The sequence below is a fragment of the Sciurus vulgaris genome (genome assembly GCF_902686455.1).
Source record: "Sciurus vulgaris genome assembly, chromosome: 5".
NCBI classification, from domain to species: Eukaryota; Metazoa; Chordata; class Mammalia; order Rodentia; family Sciuridae; genus Sciurus; species Sciurus vulgaris.
This window is the reverse complement of record NC_136465.1, coordinates 109,680,887-109,701,036: the sequence shown is the minus strand read 5'-3', so window position 1 is coordinate 109,701,036 and position 20,150 is coordinate 109,680,887. Positions and strand designations below refer to the sequence as shown.

General features: G+C 38.3%; 1 protein-coding gene across 2 annotated transcripts in view; it reads left to right on the top strand.

Moving 5' to 3' along the window:
• Positions 1-20,150, top strand: part of SLC38A4 (solute carrier family 38 member 4) — a 64,317-nt gene that overhangs the window by 633 nt on the left and 43,534 nt on the right. Inside the window, exon 1 of one of the 2 annotated variants that reach the window (XM_079139584.1) lies at positions 5,833-6,086. The exons of the other annotated variant lie outside the window; for it this stretch is intronic. The gene's annotated coding sequence lies outside the window, so the exon portion shown is untranslated. Of the gene's footprint in view, positions 1-5,832; positions 6,087-20,150 lie in introns of those variants that run through there. 2 annotated transcript variants of the gene reach the window in all.

Genomic DNA, 20,150 nt, shown 5'->3' with positions numbered 1-20,150 from the left:
GGGTCCGACCGCTCTAGCGGAGCGGTTTCGGATCCCCTCGGAATAGTGCCGGCAAGGTGTTACCCGAGTCGTTGGACCCGTGCCCGTGTCCTCAGGGTGGGGACACCGGGTGCAGGGTTTAAAATAGACCCGTAGTCCCTAACAGCTGGGGAGCCCCGAAGGCCGCTGTGATTCTCCGGGTAGGGGGTCCTGGCCTGGGGAACTTCCCAAGAGTCTTTCTCACCGGAGAGAAAGGCGGGGCGGTTCTGGGTCCCGGGACTTCACTTCGGGGCGGTGGGCGGGTTTGCAGTCTTAGCCAGGGAGCAGCACCGTCGGATTTGGGAGCCTGTTGCGCGCTGGAGCCGAGGGGAGGAGCGGTGTAGAAGTGCCTACTCCGAGGCGGGTGGGCTCGAGGGGACGTACAGGGGATGAAGAGGAGGGGAGAAGCCCAGGGAGGAAGGGGAGAAGGTGAAAAGTGCTAAGAGACCAGAAGCACGGGGGAAAGGGCAGGAGGGAAAGCGGAGCAAGGGCAAGAGAATGAGGGAAGGGAGCCTGGACTCGGGAAGACCCTGGAAAGGTGAGCCCGAGCACCTCCAGGTCCGGTAGAGGCGCGAGGTGAGCGCGGCAACAGACTGCTGGATTCTGGGGGCAGCGCGCAAACTGCCAGTCTTTGTCTACAGACGGCACAGGTGGGAGCTGCGCCCTGGCCCGGGCGCGGGGTGGGGGTCGAGGGGGAGCGAATCTTCCAGCAACTCTTAGTCATCCAGCAGGGAGAGGTGGACAGACGCCTCTTCTATACGCGTCGGGGCCAGCTCTGGAGATGCTCACCGGGCTACTGGCTTGGTGGAGGGAGAGAGAAAACTAAACTGGGAAACCCAGGTGAGGGATACATGGTCGCGGTTATGGCGGATGTCTGCAAGGGACTTTAGAGACTAAGCCAAGGCCTGGATCCCAAGCCTCAATCATGGTAGAGCCTAAATTTATATACCTAGGCCAGGTTAGGCCGAGCAGGACAGGTTGGAGCTTGAAATCTAATTCTTAGAGCAAAAGGTACATCACCCCACATGTCTAGGGGGAGGTGGTGAGGGGAACTTAAATAATGAGAAGATGAAGAGGGTAGAAGGAGTCCCTGGAGTAGCCAGGGCCTGGCACTTCTCACAGCCTCCCTTCGTTGTGTCCCATCCCCCAAAGTGACTGGACCAATTCGCCTTGTTATCCACGTGAAAGCACAGCATCTGGCCCATAGGAGAAGCGGGAAGCCACCAGAACTTCAATTTGAATGGCTCATTCCCCCATTTGCCAATTTGCTGGTGTGTGTTTGTTTTACAGTCATTCTTATTTGCTTCTGGGGGCTCAAACATAATCGTTATGAGTAGATTGCCGTATGTTGAAAAGAGAACATCTTACACCTGTATCACAATTTCCAGGGCCTGGAGGCTAGGGCCGTGGTTAGGGTTTGCTTCAAATGCCTTTTGTAAACCTTCATGTGTGGGGGAGGAAATCAGCCCCCAATTTTTGTCGTTGTTGTTCCCACTGCAAAGAAGTAGTGAAATTGTTAGATTCTCTCATGCAACACAAGAATTGTGTGTGTGTGGTGGGGGTGGGGCAGAGAGATAATGGAAGAGAGACTCAAATTTTAACAAATGAATCTACAGAAATCTATACATTTTTATCCATGTTTTTGATAAAAATCTGTAAGGATAGAGACACTGAAGAGAATATGTAATCTTCCCAAATTACAAAGTAATATGGGTTCAGAGACTGGAAACTTTTATTGGAATATTTTGTCACAACACAACAAAAAGCTGGGAGACTTGTGTAAAGGGATAAATAATTTCTTCCTGAAGGCTGCTGGGATAGGAGAGCTGGAAATCAGGCTCTACTAGATTAATGACAGTAATGGCTCACACATACATGATAATTAGGTTTCTTCTTGTTACTGCTTCCTTCGAATTACTATTTGACCAGCTTATGAGAGAGGGTCTATGATTGTACTATTTTGCAGATCAGGGAATGCAGGTACAGAAATGTGAGAAACAGAATCTTTCTGGAAACTCCATTTGGGCATGATTTGTTCTTAAATGTAAAGGAATAAATCTCTTTTACTTTGTACTTTATCATGGGCAGAATTGGACAAGTGACTCCTAGGGACACACCCTAGAGGCTGACTTCTTGGTAAATTACAGGCTAATTCTATCCTAAGAGGGGCAAAGATGTGATTTCGGGGCTTAATGATAAGTGACATTTGAGAAATGCATAGTACATCTATGTACCTAAATCTGTGTGGTTTTATTTGAGCTAGTGGAACTCTGAGGACAAGCACAATAAGCAGCCACTTGTGAACTTGTGTGTTTTCTTTTTTTATGGTCTTGTCTTTGCTCATTTCAAAAGTGTTTTTCAGGCATCTATGTATTGATTTTTTTTTCTCTTTATCCCATTTTTAAAAACTTAATCCCCCTTTTATTTTTGCTTTTTATATATCCAAAGCGATGATTTCTATTAATGAAAAAAACAAAGGTTTGATGGTTAGTTGCATATTCTTGATATACATCAAAATAATAGTATAGTAAGATAGTAATACAACCTTTAAAAAGGTGCTTCCATGTACCTATAGGAAGGACTGGGGTCGGAGAGAGGGGAGACACTCAAGAGTGGAGAGAGGAAGATCCTCTAAGAGCCAGGCTTTGTGCTATTGAGCCAGGCTTTGTGCTATTAAGCCTTTTGCATATGCAAATCTCACCTAATCTTCACATAGTACTCCCTGCTATAGGTGTTTATCTCCATTTTACAGAGCAGGCTATGGAAGCTCAGAGTAGTTAAGAAAGGCAGCCAAGTGTCACACAACTAGAAAGTGATGACTTTAGACCCAGTGTCATTAGAACCAAGTCTGTTCACATCAAAGCTCCTGTTTGTTCCAGTAAAGGTGGCAGTAAAATACAGATAATTGGGAGGGAGAACAAAAACTTAAGGAAAGAAGAGTGTTAGAAATGTTACACAACACAGGATTCGAGCAATGGGAGAAGTGGAAAAAACAGTCCCTTTCATATGACCTGCTAATCTTCCTCTGGTCTTTCTCCCACTATTTATATAATGACCTAATTCCACTCATTCATTCCGAGAATAATCATTGAACATCATTATCTTCCAGGAAACATAGCCCTAACACCTAGCACGGTGCTGGAAAAATACTAGATGCTCAAGAAATAGTTGTTGAATAATGAATCAGTCTAATAGAGGAAAGAATAAATAAGTAAACAGTTGCTCTATAGCATGATAAAGGCCAGGGAAAAATCAGATTTGAGCACCTTTCCATAGAATTTAGCTTTATAACTGGCCAGGGAATAATTCCAGAATACTGATGCTTCAGCCACGTTTTGAGGCAGAAATAATAGACAAAGAACTGGAGAAAGTGGGGAGAGGACCCTCAATGCAGAGACTTCCCTGAACAATGAAAAAAAATGTGGGAGACATTTTAGGAACTTAAGAGTTCTATACTCTGGAGTAGAGAATGGGGTGGAGTATGGTCAAGGAGGGCCTTGGGCATTCTCTCTGCAGATATCCCTTAGATCTGCACCTCCCTTGAATTTTGGAAGTGACCTAGGCTAACAAAACAATAACTAAATACAGGGATTAGCAATACAGTTTGTCACTTCATCATTGTATTATGGCCTCATAACAATGTGTAGATTTTTAGACTCCATATAACTTTAGAATTTTAAAACCTATGATCAAGGGGGAAGATTAGGCTTCGTTGTCTACTGTGTGGAAAAACCAAATTATTTTTCTTATTATTAAGAATATGTTCTATAGTGTGGATACAGTTTACAGAGTCATAGAAAAGATTTCCAAACAAATGTTATTCTGTTTTTCTGGGGGACTATGAGAGGTGTTTTCTGTCCTGATTTTAGTTTTGTACTGGCTTTGTTCATTTTAGTTTGTTATAGAAAAGTCAGGAAGTAAGAATGTAACAGTGAAGAACATTACCTGCCTATCTCCACAGTAGATGTTTATGCCATTTAAGATCTTGCCTTTTCATAACTTAATTTGAAAATTTAACTTCTAGTGTTTCTTCTTTTTTAAGGGATTTTTATATACCATTTTTCATTGTAGGCCCAGAGGTCTATTGGAGTCTTTACCACATCCACGCTTATAAAACACCCTTGATCAGAATGTTATTAAGAAGGTAATTCCAAGAATAAATGACACCTACAAACAATACAAAACATAATTTCAGTTAGTAGATTAAATACACCATACATTTTAGCATTAAATCCTTGGGCTAGTATCTTTATATTTCTGAGCTCAATTTTATTCATCTGTAAAGTCAGAATCATAATGGCATCTACCTCATGGGATTCTGAGGATTAAATGAATAATCACTTGGAAAATGCTCAGACGAATGTCCAGTGCATAGGAGGTACTCACTATAGGCTTATTGTTATTACTTTCCCACCCAAAGCATTACTTGTAACGTTAACAACTGTCTACATCAAATGTTTTTGATAGCATGTTTTCCTTTGTCATAACTAAAATGAAGGCAGTAAGAGAGGAAATGAAAAAAGGACAAAATAATCCTCATAGGACTGTCCAGCCCAGAGAATAGTGTCATTCCCTGTATGACATGAGTGAAATGTTCCCTTAGTTCCTGTTGGTTATTTCCTGCTGTGGCTCCTGACTGCTTTAGTATGTATCTATCATTAAAATGAACGTCATCTCCAGTTCCCTTGTTTGTCTCATTTTTGTCTCTTTTGTTCACTGCTATAATCCAGTGTTCCCCAGTGTGTGGCATAGACACTGGTACATGTTTGTTGAAGGAAGGAAGAAAAATCTGCTTCTTTCTCCTTTTTATGATAGTATTTCTCTTCAAATAAACATTTTTTAAATTTAACTATTAAATGACTGTGCACTGTTGACAGTGTAACTATTTTAAAATTAAATTAAATTATTTATTTAATGTTTATTATTGTACATGATTAAGGATGCAGGCTTGGGAGCTGAGGTATAAGGATATGAGCCTCTGCACCATCTTAGAGCTGAGGTTTCTGAGTGCAGAAACCCAAGGTTAGGGTCTCAGATGGCGGCTCAGTGGTAGAGTGCTTGCCTAGCATGTGTGAGGCACTGGGTTCGATCCTCAGCACAACATAACAATAAATAAATAAAATAAAAGTATTGTGTCCATTTACAACTAAAAGTATTAGTTGTAAAGTATTAGGAAAAAAAAAAAAACTGAGTTCAGGTTATGAGTTTGGCTGTATCATTTGAAGTCTCTTGGTTCAAATTTTGGCTCTCCCATTTTTCACCTAAGAGATCCTAAGCAAGTTAGTTAACTCCTCATCTCTAAAGTGGGAGAAATAATGGTTTTTACCTCACAGGGATTTTTAGAAGAGTAAATGAGTTAATATTTGCAAAGTATTTGGAATCATATGTGGCACTCATAAACATTAGACTTGTTTGTTAAACAATTAACAGAAACCCTAGTTTCCCAATTAAATATAATAGTACCTACCTTATGGAATTGTCGCCATGATACTGCCTGGCACGTAATAAACAATCAAATATTGTTACTACAGATCTTATTGAAAATCTTTATTTCTGTAATCTACAGAATGAATTTGGAGTCCTGATTTAGCCTTTTTATTTTATTTTATTTTTTTTTTTGATCCATTAAAGTTTGATTGATTTCGACCTTACCTTTCACGCACTCTTCCCACCCTATGTTTGTCATGTCATTTTGCCTTGCGTCATTCGCTCCTTTTAAACTGCATTCTCCTCAGGAAAGGGACTTTGCCCTTTGTTTTGTAATAATTTTATAACACTGGGTACACTCCCGGTACTATAAAAATATTGAAGAAGAAAAGGAAAAAAGAAATAATTCACCTAAAGGCAACTCTGACCGACAGCTGGCCGGCTGCTCCAGGGTGTGCAGTATTGGTCGCCGTAGGCGCCCGAACGGTGGCCTGTGACTGGCGGGCTGCGCGCCCTGCATCCTGCGTGGCTGTGCAGACTGTCGGGGCGTGTGCGGCGGGTGCACGGGGAACATGAGCTGGGAGGCGGCGCCCAGGGAGCACCGCGGGAGGCCGCTGCCTGGGGACACTGCACTCACACAGGTTGGCTTGCTACTTTTGCTAGGACCAGGCAATTTAGACAGGGACTAGGCGAGTGAGTGGGTGAGTGAGTGAGATGAACTTGGAAAGTGAAAAAACAATGTAGGAAAGAATTGAAAAAGGAGGAGAGAGAAAAGGATTCATTCAGGACACAGGCTGTGGCGGCTCTTGGTTTTAAGAAACATGCTACATGGGGCTCCACATGCCTTGGTCTTGTTTAGAGTATTTTTTTTGCACATAGGAAGGAGGGTTGTAGTACATGATTACAGAATGTTCTTACAAACTGTATGACCAAACTGACCTTTCTTGTTAAAATGATCTAGAACTTAAAAGGATAGATCTTTCCAACCTGACTTTGTGAATGTAGGAAACGTTCAGATCCTGAGAACACATTTATTCTTCTTTTGAGGCAATTCTTTAGTAACAGCACAGTTTAAAAAAAAAAAAAAAAGCTTAACACCTCTTTAGCAAATGTGGCTGTGCTGTATGCTGCTATATTTAATTATTCTTTCTGTTCAGAGGTATGCTGTTGTTAGACATATATATTGAATTTTTTACTTTGAAATCATTATAGAGTCCTAGGAAGTTGCAAAGGTAGCACAGAGAGGCCCCAGGTACTTTTCACCCAGTTTCCTCCAGTTACATGTTACGTACTTTCAGTACAGTATCAAGACCAGGAAATTGACATTGGTACAATGTGTGTATAGCTTCTGTGTCATTTTATTGCATGTGTAGATTTGTGCAGCTACCTCCAATCAAGATTCAGGACTTCTTTCTCTCTGAAGATCTCCCTTGTCCCACCCCTCTATTGCCACACCCACCTTCTTCTCCCTACTCCTGCAACCACATGTTTTCTGTCTCTGGATTTTTATCATTTTTGAGAATGTCGTGTAAATGGAATCATGGAGTCATACTGTTTGGTCTTTTTAAGATTGCTCCTCTCCGCCCCCTGCTTAATGCTCTTAAAGATCCATTCAAATTGTTGTGTAAACCAGGGTTTTTGTTTGTTTTGTTTTTTGTTTTTCCCCTTAATCTATGGAGATATTATTTGGAACTCAATGGAACTTAAGTGGTGCTAAGGGCACCTGGTGAGGTGAAAAGTGTGAGAACAAAATTTGAATGAGTTGTTCTTTTCAAAATGACATTTGTGTGTTATAGAGCAAAAGAATATGTAATATACCTTAATTTAAAACAGGTCCCTGGCAAGACCCAGTGGTGCACATCTGTAATCTCAGCTACTGGGGAGGCTGAGGCAGGGGCATTGCATGTTTGAGGCCAGCCTTGGCAACTTAGCCAGACCCTCAGCAACTTGGTAAGACCCTGTTTCAAAATACAGGGTTGAGGCTGAGGATGTAGTTCAGTAGTAAAGTGTTTCTGGATTTGTTTCCCAGGACCAAAAATAAAGAAATAAATAAAACAGATTGCGGGAGGATTGGAAAGGAGAAAAGGAAAAAGGCAGACAAATTTATGTACTCAGACAATAAGGTATAACCTGTACCTTGGAAATTTTTCACATCCTTATGCAGTCTGTTCTGTGATGGTTAACTTTAGTTAAGACAACTCAGTTTTCCTGAAACTATCAAAAACAAAGCTTCTGCCTTAGGAAATTTACTGCCACCCTTTTCTCAGTCATATAACCTGACAACTGAGAAACAGAGGCATGACTGGAAATGAACAGGGAGTAACTCTTTGGGTTGATAGGAGTCACCAAGAACCAAAAACAGCATCCTTAGCCCAAGGACAACTATCAAGGGCAGGATGTTCTTGGAGACTGTTATACTCTTACGGTCTTTTGCTCCACCCACCAGTGGGAGGGATATTTCTCAGAAGTCCCTTTGCCTCATTTGAAATGGAAGTTGTTATCCTTCACGTGTGCACTGAAAGCTTGAGCAATCTGGAAACTGGAAGCTGACGCTAGCCAAGGAAAGTGCATCACTGCCCGATAGAGTGCAGAAGCCTTAGGCTCCACCGGTCCCTTCAGCCAGCACTCACTGGAAAGCTCCCCTACCCCACCCACACCTGCAAGCAGAGGAGAAGAAAATATCCACCATGATTCAAAGAGTTTCCAAATAACCCTTCCTTTGCATTTTTAGAATTTCACGTTCTGGACTTTCAGAGACAAGTTGTTAAGTCACGGAATAAAACCTATTATCAGTCTGGAGCCCTGACTAGACCTGCGTCTAACTGAATGTGCTGTTATAATTCTCCATTTTAATGATTTCTGTTACCAAAAGATTATTCCTTATCTACCCTGCCAGAGAACAAAGGATAGGTAAGGAATGGTTCTAAAACCTAAACATGAAGAACTGTCGCAGCTAAAGTAATTTATAACTCCTTTTACAGGCAGTCTGCTTTTCTGAATCTTGAAGATGGAATTGAATTGTTAGTCCTGCCTTTATGATTTATTCTGAGTAAACATTAGATATCCATGTCACTTTGCATTGACACTTCTGGGGCATAGCTGCTGAGTGTGTGGACCAAGGTCCCTCAGCACAGGCAGGGTAATTAACTTAGTCCTGTAATCTTGAGGGAGAAACCACTTTGTTGTAAGTCAGGAGACTGAACAAAAGCCCACTGACTTTTGTTTACCTCTCTCATGTTTTGCTGTTTACTTATTTGACTAATGATTATAGCCATTAGGAAGATGTGATAGGAAATGTAAATGTATTGATTATGTTTCCAACACTGCAGGTTAAAGGATGAGGGGAAGGTAGTTGTTTTCTTTTAAACCATTTCATGTAAAAAGAAGAAATAGAGTTTTCTGGAGTAAAATGGAAATGTTGCATTTACTACATTGATCTAGACCAAAATCAAGTATTAGTGGTATAATTACTTTCAAACTATTTGGTAACATTATAGTAATAGCCACACTTTGAAGAATGAAATATTTAATGCTTTACATCATTTTTATATCAAAATTCCTTAAAGTTTAAACTCCTCAACCTGGCAGTCAAGGTCAACTTTGGTCAAATTCTATGTAAACATTTCATTTTAGCTCAATTGCTTTGTTTTTACATGGGTCAACTTCTGATCCCATTTTTCCTTCCTGGGGTCCCCTCTACTCTGTCTAAAGTCACACCATTCTTCCTACATGAAACCTGCTCTGCCTGCTCTGCCTGCCTCAGTTATCATGCTGAGCTCTCCAGTTCTGTCATAAAAATGTGAATACTTTTCCATATGAACAGTGTCTGCTATGATTTGGATCAAAAATGCCCCACAAACTCCCAAATGCTAAAGGCTTGCTTACTACCTGTGGCCCTTTGAGAGATGGTGGAAACTTTAGGAGGTGGAGCCTAGTGGGAGGAAGTTAGGCGATTGGGACCCCACCCTCAAAGGGGATATTGGGATCCTGGCCCCTTCTTGTCTCTTCCTTTGCTTCCTGGCTGCCAGGAGATGAGAAGCTTTGTTGCACCACATACTTCCCACCATGATGTTCTGCTTTGCCACAGGCGCAAAGTGACAGACCAAGAACAGTTGGCAATTCATGCTTTGTGAAAGAGTTTTCATGTTTTGAAATTTAAAAAAATCTGCTTTGGTCTAAAAGGAACAGGTTTGAGATATATCTGACATCTAGCCTTGTAGATAAATTAATGTTTCTAGGTGTTAAGCGTTCAAGTTAGTCCTGTTCTTGGGTCCACACTGGGACGTAGCAAGCAGAAGACAACCCCTCTATGCCATGAGATCAGAAAGGCATTGAACATTTTGATGGAACAAGACCACCAATCACAAATGTCCCCTGGTATCTATATGTTTATTCACAGCAAAGGAGTGCTTTGCAGTTATTGGAATTCTGGGAGACAAAGACCCTAAGAGCTTTTTGTTGAGCAAAGGATGGGAAATTTAAATATAATTTTATTTATTATTGCCCTTTAAACACATGCAAAAATATTATTTTAGTCCTGTCCCAACCTTGTATACACTATTAAGTTTCTCAACCTCAACTTCTCAGGAATTTGATTTTCTCAACTGATGAGAGGTTATTCTATATCGAGATCTCCCAATTCTTCTCAACTGTTATTTTGTATATAGTCACTTTTTAAAACATTTGATTGGGGGTTGGGGATATAGCTCAGTTGGTAGAGTGCACAAAGCCCTGGGTTCAATCCCCAGCCTGAGCAAAAAAAATTTTTTTGATTGGAATTGAAATAAGTCTGTTGATGCCCCTTTGTAATTCTCTTAATAAGACTAATACAAATAACACACACACACACACACACACACGCACACAAGGAAATATGCATACATGCACAGATATATTTCAGAATTTGTAGCTGTGTAAATTTTTTTGTTTTATAAAAAATTAGAAAACCAGCTCAATAGCTTATATGAATACTTTAAAAAAACAATTACCCCTTTATCCTCCACAAAAATCAACTAAGAAAACAAGTATAGGAAGCACACTTTTGAAGAGGAAGAGTCAAGAAATAGTCGAGTATGGCAGGCCTCACACTGCCCCAGGACTTGGTCCACAGCACACCAAGGCTGAGGCTAACAGAAAGCCCACCTGACAACAAAATACAAATGCTTTTCCCATAATAAAATAGAAGAAGGGTTTTGTACTTCAGAAATAAAGCATTTTGTTTGTTAGTTTCTTAAAGTTCTTTAAGATTTACTTTTAACAAATAAATCTCGCACATACAGAAAATGTCAGGCAGAATAAAAATAAGATATTCTATTTACATATCGTGCTTTTTTCTAAAGTGAAAATCATTAACCTGAATTCTCATATTTTTATGGTTGTGTGTTCTTTGCTGCCCTTCTAATAGATTTAAACATTAATTTCCTTTTGTTAAAAACAATAATGGTAGCAAATACTTAAAGATATTCCAAGTATTTAAAATATTCTGTGGTCTCATATTAAAATATTCTGTCTCTTATTAAAATATTACTATGCACATTCCACTTCGTAGAATATCCAATCTGTACTTGTACAACTAAAATGTTTTGTAATTCCTTTTTTTTTAAAAAAAAAATAATTCTCCTTATCTTGGAAACACATATGTATAAACTTAGTGCTGCACAGGTTGCTATGGCAAGTCCATATATTCTATTAAATATCAGACCAGAGTAAATAGACCTTGCAGCAGGCCAGAGTTGTGTTGGAGGCATCAAGACCATGTCAGCATTTCTCTTATAAATATATATTTTCAGAGCTTTCTATAATATGAAATGTTCACCCCTTAACTGGTTAACATAGGCAGCAAATGCTAATGCCCAAGACAATGACTATTTTAAGGGGCCCACTAAATGGAGTGGTTTCTCCTCCAGATCTATCAGTATTATAAATATCAAAAGTTTGGGAATCATTCTTTGCCAGAAGGCTTAGGAACTAAAGTTGCCATTTAGTTTTTTTCCAGGGAAATGGAGCAAAATCTTTGAATTGGAGTTTAGTAATTTCATATTTTATCACTATTCTGAATCAAAAATAATCTGTTGCTCAGTAGTAAACTTGCATAAAAATATTAAGTACCTAGGCTCTTTTATGTGGTCTATTGACTTAATACACAACCAACAATAACAAATACTTATTTAATTTCACTATATCTCAGGGGTGTAGCTTTTTACCTGCATTATCTCACATACCAGCCACTGACCCTCTGGCCACGTGCAGTCCTTGAAAAGTCATTTTGCCCAATATCTACTTAATTGAGGCATGTTATCTGATGTATATTATGTAGCTAATTATTCTCAAGTAATATTAGCAATCATAACTTATGATAAATAAACATGATTATGTAAGATAACGAAAAGCCTTGGAAGAAAATCGTTTTTAAACGTGTTAGCTTTACTCCTGTTACACATTTTAAATTTAACTCATTTGGCACAAAGCCATGGTATCACAGCTATTTCTGTACACTGAAATGAATGAAATTCTTCATTTTTGTATTTCAAAGAATGAGTCAAACTGGATCTAATAAAGGATATGACACCATAATCTTTTAGACTGCAACTCCAATTCTAAGCAATCTTATCCAGATTAACCTCAGGTTAATGAAAAGTGACATATATGCATGTTTGTAAGACTTCCCGGAATTAAGAAATGTAAAGATAGAAGATGTCCATAAATTATGTGGCCCTGTTTGGTTAAGAAGCTCCCTCAGAGAGAACCATCACTGATTCATGTGGCCAACTTATTCACGTACCCATTCATGTTGATTAAAAGGGTCTTACATTTGATTCAGCTGACTGTGATAACACCAAACTCGTGTGGCCAGCCATTTTGGAATGAGTACTGGAATGTTCAGCAACTTCGAATCTTGGAGTGTAAGCAAAATGTAGGTCACTTACTTTGGCATTTGGAAAATATACATTGGTACACTTTTGAGTCTTCTGATTTGTCAGTCTCACCAAAAAGAACAATAACCCAAAGCAAGATCAAACCAACCCACACAAAATCTACCCATATATTTGCATATTGAAACACTGGGTAAAGGACAGATTTAGAGGTAAATTGTACCATGGTGCTGTTCAGTCTCACAGGCTGGTTAATATTAAACAAACACATATTGCAAACTGTGTCTTATTACAAGGTTGTTTACTGAGATTCCATGGGTCAGGGTCAAAAATTTGCCCTTTTCTACCTGACAGCAGTGCTAATCAATAGTTTAACAAGAGAAATAATGGTCTAATAAACAGTTAACAATACACTTCTAAAGCAAAAGGTGTTGAAATTTAATTCTCTAAACAGTTTTGTGAATATCATGTCACTCTTATAAACATTAATAAAAATATCATTTATAATACCTAGTACCTCATTTAAGCCTCACAGTAACCTTGCATAAGTTTTTATTAGATCCAATTTTAAAAAGAAAACTGTGTTCCAGAATATTTCCATTCTGATATAATTCCCTTCTTCAACAGAGGTTTATTTAAGTAGGCACCACATGAGACGTTGACATTAGAGGCAATTCTTTCCATACACACATGTAACAAATATAATCTCTACATGCCAGACACTCTTCTGAATGCTGTATAAATATTAACTTAGTTAATTCTCATAAGAGCAGTGTGAGGTAGGCATTATTATTATTTTCTTTTCGTAGATATGGAAACTGAGGCAAACAGAAAAGTGAAACAAGAAAAGGCAAACAACTCGTCCCAAAGTCAGAAAGTTAATAAGTGACTGCAATTGGATTTACATCTAGGCAGACAAGCTCCTGAATCTATACTGTTTGACCCTTGTGTGGTAAATAAGGCATACTGCCTGCTTTTGAAGACTCAAAAGTCGAGAAGGACAGACCTATAAACAAATGCATTGCAGTTCAGTGTGTAAGCTCCACAGTAAGGTCTGTAGGAGGCAGAGTCAGGAAAAAGGAACCAAGGATCAGCTCTTCCTATCTAAACTCTCTCAGTGGGTTGGCAGCAGGGTGGAGGTCAGATCTGAATCCTTGAATTCAAACCCAGAGTCACCGTGCTCTGCATTTCATTGGGTGCCCCACATTTGATAAAGAGTTTGGAATTACAGTGAGAAAACAATAATGCATTTACAGATCATAGCAGAACAATAATGCATTTACAGAACCAGACCGGAGGATAAAAGCAGAGCTTCTTTGAACAGGGGAAAAAAAAAGTACTGTACCTCCTAATAGGTAAGAATGAAGACATAGATATAGATATCCAGATCTTTCTTCACACATAGAACTTATAACATAATTATATGTAAATATTGCCAGAATTTGTGTGTAAAGCTCCCTAATTACTCTAAGGCTTATGGCTAGTCAGAATGAAATACAGCCAGAAGTTAGGAAGCAGGAAGAAAGCCTCAAGACATGGAGACACTGATAAGCACTGTTTTGGGCCATCACGGATATGTGCTGATTGAATAATTAGTTGATTAATGGCTGATTGAAGACAGGAAGGGGAAATAAAAAAGAGCTAAAGACAATCCATTCCATTGTTCATCTTTCAGTGAAAATTTTGATGAGGAGAATTAAATTGAAATATTTAGAATTGGAATGTTTTAACATAGAATTTTTATGTCCACTATATTTTTCCAGTGGATAGCCACTTTAATATTTCTTTGATCACTATATAAGTTACCGTTTACTTACATTGCTAAATTTTCTGGTCCAAATAGTGGCAAAAGGAGTTCCGTGGGAAGAACGAACTTTGACCATTTGAATAACTTTTGTTTATAGTGAATTTTTTAGAACTATAAAATTTTCTTTTTTCACTTAGTAAAATAGTGCTTGGCACATAGTAGGTCTGCAATAAACGTGTGAATAATTTTATTTTCTACTCGCAAGGGTCCTGTCGTCACCCACCCTAGGAATTATATACCATTTTGTATATGAGGAAGTGAAGTTTACTGACTTCTTGATAGCAGTTAGTTAGTAATTGATGAGTCAGAATTGGAACAGGCAACTTCTGAATTGAAGCCCCAATCCCATGCTGAGTGTTGGTATTATAAAAGAACTTGTTCAGCTATAGGGCTCCTTATAGTATCAGAAGCCTTCTCAAATAGTTTGGGAGGGGTAGGTAGAAACAGTTTTAAGACAAAGGCAGTGCAACTTCTCTCAGTCTTCCTCAGGAACAGTTAACACTAAAAGCCATAAGCAAACTTCAGAGGAAATTCCATCAACTTTTGAAAAAAAAAGACACAAGTTAAAGTGCTTGAGTCACTATGATTGTTTTCTGTACATCTAAAAGTCAGACCACCTGTCCTAAAAAAAGCACAGATCTAATTGTTACCCTAAACTGTACCTTAAAAAAGAGATTTAGAGAATGTAGATGTTTGCAGAGAAAGATGTGTGTTACTGGAAAATGGTTCATATAATTTACTTAACCATCAACTTTAGGTGAATTTTAAAATCAGGAAAAATTTAAATATGATCTTACTTGAAAAATAATCTCCAAATATCTTGAAAGCAGTAGAGAGTCAAAATTTCTATAGTTAATTATTCAGTTCCTGTAAGACTTGTGATTAGCTCCATCTTAATATACAGTCTTTTGCTTTCTGATTACACAATGGTGTGAAAGTGATATGTATTCAGTAGACACCATACTTGGATTTTGACCTTTCCCAGGCTAGCAGTATGTGGTGTGATACTCTTAACAAAGCCTATCTATAGGCTAACCTGAGTGTTTGAGCACATTTCAAGTAGGCAAGTCTAGGCTATGATGCTTGGTAGGTTACACATATTAAATATATTTTCAGTTTATGGTGCATTTACCAGGACGTGACTATATCACAAGTCAGGGAGCATCTGTACCTCATAAACCTGAATTTTCCTATTCTTAACTAATTTATAGTACAAAAATCCCTATGGTCCAAACACAGAACCAGGGGCCAAGTCCATACAGGCCCTCTTTCCAAGGATTCACACAGTAGGAAGAACCGATGCATGCTATGTAGATGAAGTTTACTGTTTGCAATAACCTCGATTATCACAATTTCTAACAAAGCATGTTTTCTTGACATGTCTGAAGTCTTGAACTCCGTGAGGCATGGGTGAGCTGGATTTGTTTGTTGTTGTCATGAACTCATTTTAGTTGAACAACAAAAAGACATGTTATCCAAGTCTCCTCTGATCCCCCAGTGACCTCTCCATTTGTGTCTCATCATCCCAGGAGCACCTGGCAGCCAAGAGCACCTCTTGCCTTCTTGCCTTGCTGGTACCATCCTCTCTGCTTGCAACCTGCTCTCCGTCCCATTCCTCCTGAGAATTCCTGTCTACTCTTTCTGCTTGAGCCCAGCATTACCTCTTCAAAAAAGTCTTGCCCCTCCAAACCGAGTTGGGTGCCATCCTTCTTCTACTCCTGAGATCCCAAGTGCATTTCACCACCATCTTATGTCGTTATGACCTACTTAGGTTTACTTGAGAGACCAGGTCTTAACAGCAGGAAGTGGGTCTTTTTTTTTCCCTCCCAGTGTGACTTGTGTTAGCCCCTAGCATAAAGTAAGGCACAGGTGATCAACATTTTTATCGAATGAATAAGTGAAGATGTCTGCTTATTATACCATAATAAAAATTGATTATCTCCAAGAATTATGAAAAAAAAATTGCTGTCCATTTTTCTCAACAGTATTTTGCGACCTCTTGCAGATTGGGAAGAAACAGTTTGTCCCTTTGGAACAAACTGGAGACATATAATTTTATCTAGATGCTAAATAGCTCATAAGTATCCATTCAGAATTAGAGAATTTTTAAGGGAGGGTTGATTGTTTGCTGGTTGAGTACCCAAGACATTCTCATTAAAAATAGAGATTTCGCCGATGGCTGGCATTGATTAACAACTGTTGGAAAAACTGAGAGAAGGGCTTTATTTTTGTTGTTTTTTTTCCCCCTAATTATCTTTGTTGTCTTCCTAAAAACAAAAATAATCTGTATTTTTCAAAGATCAGTCAGCACATCTAGATAAGAAAAAATAAAAAATTATTTACCTTTCCTCATTCTGGAAATAACCACTATTAGTATTTTGATATATGTTATTTCAGGCATTTTTTCCTTTGTATGTATTTTTTTTAATGTATTTTTATATACTGTATATGCAATTTTTAAAATAATGTAGAGATCATGTTATTATGAGCTTTTTGACTCTTGCATTTTACAACTTATAATTTTCTTGTGTTCTTATTATCCTTTGAACACATGATTTTCAGTGATTCCTTCCTATTCCAAGAAGGCAGCTCTCTCCAAAGGAACTAATGGATCCCTGCATATAAGCAGGGGCATTTGCTTTACCCTTTCACAATTGACCTTGAGCAGAAGGTGCTATTGCATTTTAATATGACAGGACCCATCAATTAGAATAATTAAAATGTCTCTTGTTGCAGCCTTGTAAATAAGTTCTAAAGAAAGGTATTGGATGTACACCCTTTGCATCATTGACTTTAATAAAGACTTTCATTCATTCAATATTTATACAGTACCTAGTATGAACCAGACATAGTCTATATTAATCAAGGTAAACAAAATGGGTTGTTTATAAACTAATATAAATTGGCTGTCTAGACAAAGTTTGAATCCATCTTCAAACCTAAATATACCATCTGCCTGAATGTCTCCCTTCTGCTGTTGTCCGACTGAGTAAGGTCAAGATATTTATTTTTTCTGAGTCAGCTTTGCTATATTTAAAGAAAGACTGATGCTACCACTTTTGTACCCAGCCCTCCAGGAATTATAATTCTCTACTAAAGCAACTTATGAAGAACAAAAAACTGATTTAATGGTGCCAGAGCTGGCACTGCCAACTCTTGTAACAAAGGACAATCACATCACTCAACGAGTGGCCTGTGTAGGGCTCCAGTTGCACCATGACCCCACCCTGGAGCTGCTTGGACTCCATCAAAGAAGTGAGCCTTTTCTTTCAAAAGAAAAAGGTAGATAACTTAAAGGGCAGTTGAAGTGAGAACAAAGAAAGCAGTGGATACTGTACAAAATTACTAAATATTAGGTCATTTGGTTTCTTAATCATTATTGTTTCTACCATCTTCTTCCAATTTGGCTGTCTTCTTCTCTACTGAGGAGACATGAGTCAGGAAGTCCCAAATTCCCTGAAAAGTGAATTAGGAAACTATTTTTTCTCTCTTCACTCAGATTCCTTTGAACAATTCTTTTTGGTGAGCGTGCATTTCTTATTTCAGCATTCTGAATAGGGTACTAAGAAGGCCAACCAGAGCTTATCTTTGGTCAGTAGGGATGCTGAGTCTTTTACAGCATAGTTTTGTGTTATTGTCATTGGGATGGGCCCTTCCCTTCAAAAGCCCTGCTGGGTGCTCCCAGTCTAGCCACTCCATAGCAGCCTGTTGGGTTATAGCTTCAGGAACCATTGAGAGTTCAATTTCAAGCCAGATGACACCAGGTTTGCAAAGTCCAAGCTCTAATGAAGCTACAAAATCAAATTCTTCTGGTAGGAAATTTGGTTTTCAAAGGAAGAGGATGATGAGAATACTAAAAGAGAGCATGGGCATTAATATATTGTGACCCAAGAAGAATGTAATTTTTAAAACCACCAATTGTCCTGAATTAGAAAGGCAGTCAACTCAGCTCAGTACTGTATTAATATTGTAATCATTATGAAGAACTGAAATTGACAAGGTGATTTAGCTGTTTAGGAAGTGTCGCTGTAATTATCAGTGTGATTATATATCTCTTAGGCATGCCATTTTCTCTACTAGGCATTTTAAAGGCTGGGAATCATTCTTTAAAGCAAGCTTTTAAGAGCTCTAATTTAACATTTAGAATTTCAACACATTATTAAATTGTAATTACCCATACATTTCATAGAATTTGTAATCCTTCACCATAATATATCTGCTTAAGCAGAAGTCTGGAATGAACTTGTAATACTTTTCTCTGCATCATTTTAATGTGGGATTAAGAAATGATGTGGACATGAAGGGTCTCTTTCAAAGGGAAAGACAGAAATAGAATATAGTCTATGTAATGGGCTATCCCCTAACTAGCTTCTTTTTTTTCTCTCTCTTTTTTGGTAGGCTGAAGTGAAATGCAATTTTCTGTGTAGGTCTATGGCAAAGTCAATACATTTGTCAACTTGCACCCAACTTGTTTGCTGATTTTGCAACACCGTAGTTTGCTATTCAAACATTCCCCAAATCCTGCATTTTATAACTGTAGAGGTGGTTTAGGTTGGATTGAAGAAAGTTGGGAGCCATAGACCAGACAATGCTGTCAGAGCTCATGGGCCATTGCATTTCCCTTTGCTTAGGCTAAGAAGCTCTTTGAGGCCTCATGTTTGGAAGGACCTTAAATTGAGACTTTTCTAAGGTGTCATCAAATGTGACTATTTGTATAGTCATTTGTAGTATACATGTGTAAAGATCTTGTTTTAAAAGCATGATGCAGAGATGCAGATGAAAGCATCACAGGCTTATTCCTGGCTTCTGCCTAACCAGGTAGGTTACGGTGAAGAGGGGTATAAGCTCTATAGGTGATTGAGACTTAAACAACGTACAGAAATTCTAAATGTTAAATAGAAACATTTAAATGCACTAAAGTTTAGAAATCCTATTTTAGATTTTAAAAACATTTAAATATATTTGGTGCCTCCAAAAAATAGAAATGACTCAAACTTCTGTGGATATCCAGAATTCCTGATGAAGGGGGATTAGGAAATTATTAAATTTCTGTTTATAATTGTTGGGATAGGTGGCTTTTTGGGGGATAATATTCAACTTTATCTTCTTTTACTTATTTTTATTCTATAGGTTGACATGAGTAACTACTGAACCATGAAAATAGAAACCCCATAGTATAGCTGAGCTTTTACCACTTGCAAGTAGGTAGAAAAGATGATATACCAGTACAGAGTGTTTGACTCATCTTTGTGATAACATGGAATTCTGCTGCTTGAATAACTTAGGAAGATTTCTGTAACTTTTCTCTACGGATATTTTTCTTTTCTTTTCTTTTTTTTATGAGAACCAATATTTAAAAAGAGGTAACGCAAATAACTTGGAGTGCCAAAACTCTGACATCAAAAAAGATCACAAATTCTCTTCAGCTCTCTGAGCCCGGAAATGAAAAAGCACCTATGTTGAAAAGAACTCATTAAAGTGTTTCTAGCTGCAGTTCTGTTAGAGTCTTCCATTTTTAGGAAAGACTTGATACATCAGATAGACATTTACCTACGACACTATAAAAGCCAGTTGGATGCATGTAAATGTGGTCCATATTTGAAAGGGGCAGGATGAGAACAGACTTGAGATCTATGGACAATCTAGTTTATTAGATTCTGAGTTTACAAACCTAAGGGCTGAAAATGATAAATGATAACTCTTCTGGGGAGAACAAGGCATCATGAACACAGCATAATAAATAGAAGATAAAAAGAAACAGAAGCAAGAAAAAGATAGATAACTTAAAGGGCAGTTGAAGTGAGAACAAAGAAAGCAGTGGATACTGTACAAAATTACTAAATATTAGATCATTTGGTTTCTTAATCATTATTGTTTCTATACATCTTCTTCCAATTTGGCTGTAACCAGATTCTATTTCCAAGTATTATTTTTGTCCCATAACTAAAATTAGAAATTTGGGTACTGTCAAGATGAGAACAAGAGGTTATCTTTCCCTGTACCATTGCAAAATGTCAGGATGGTCT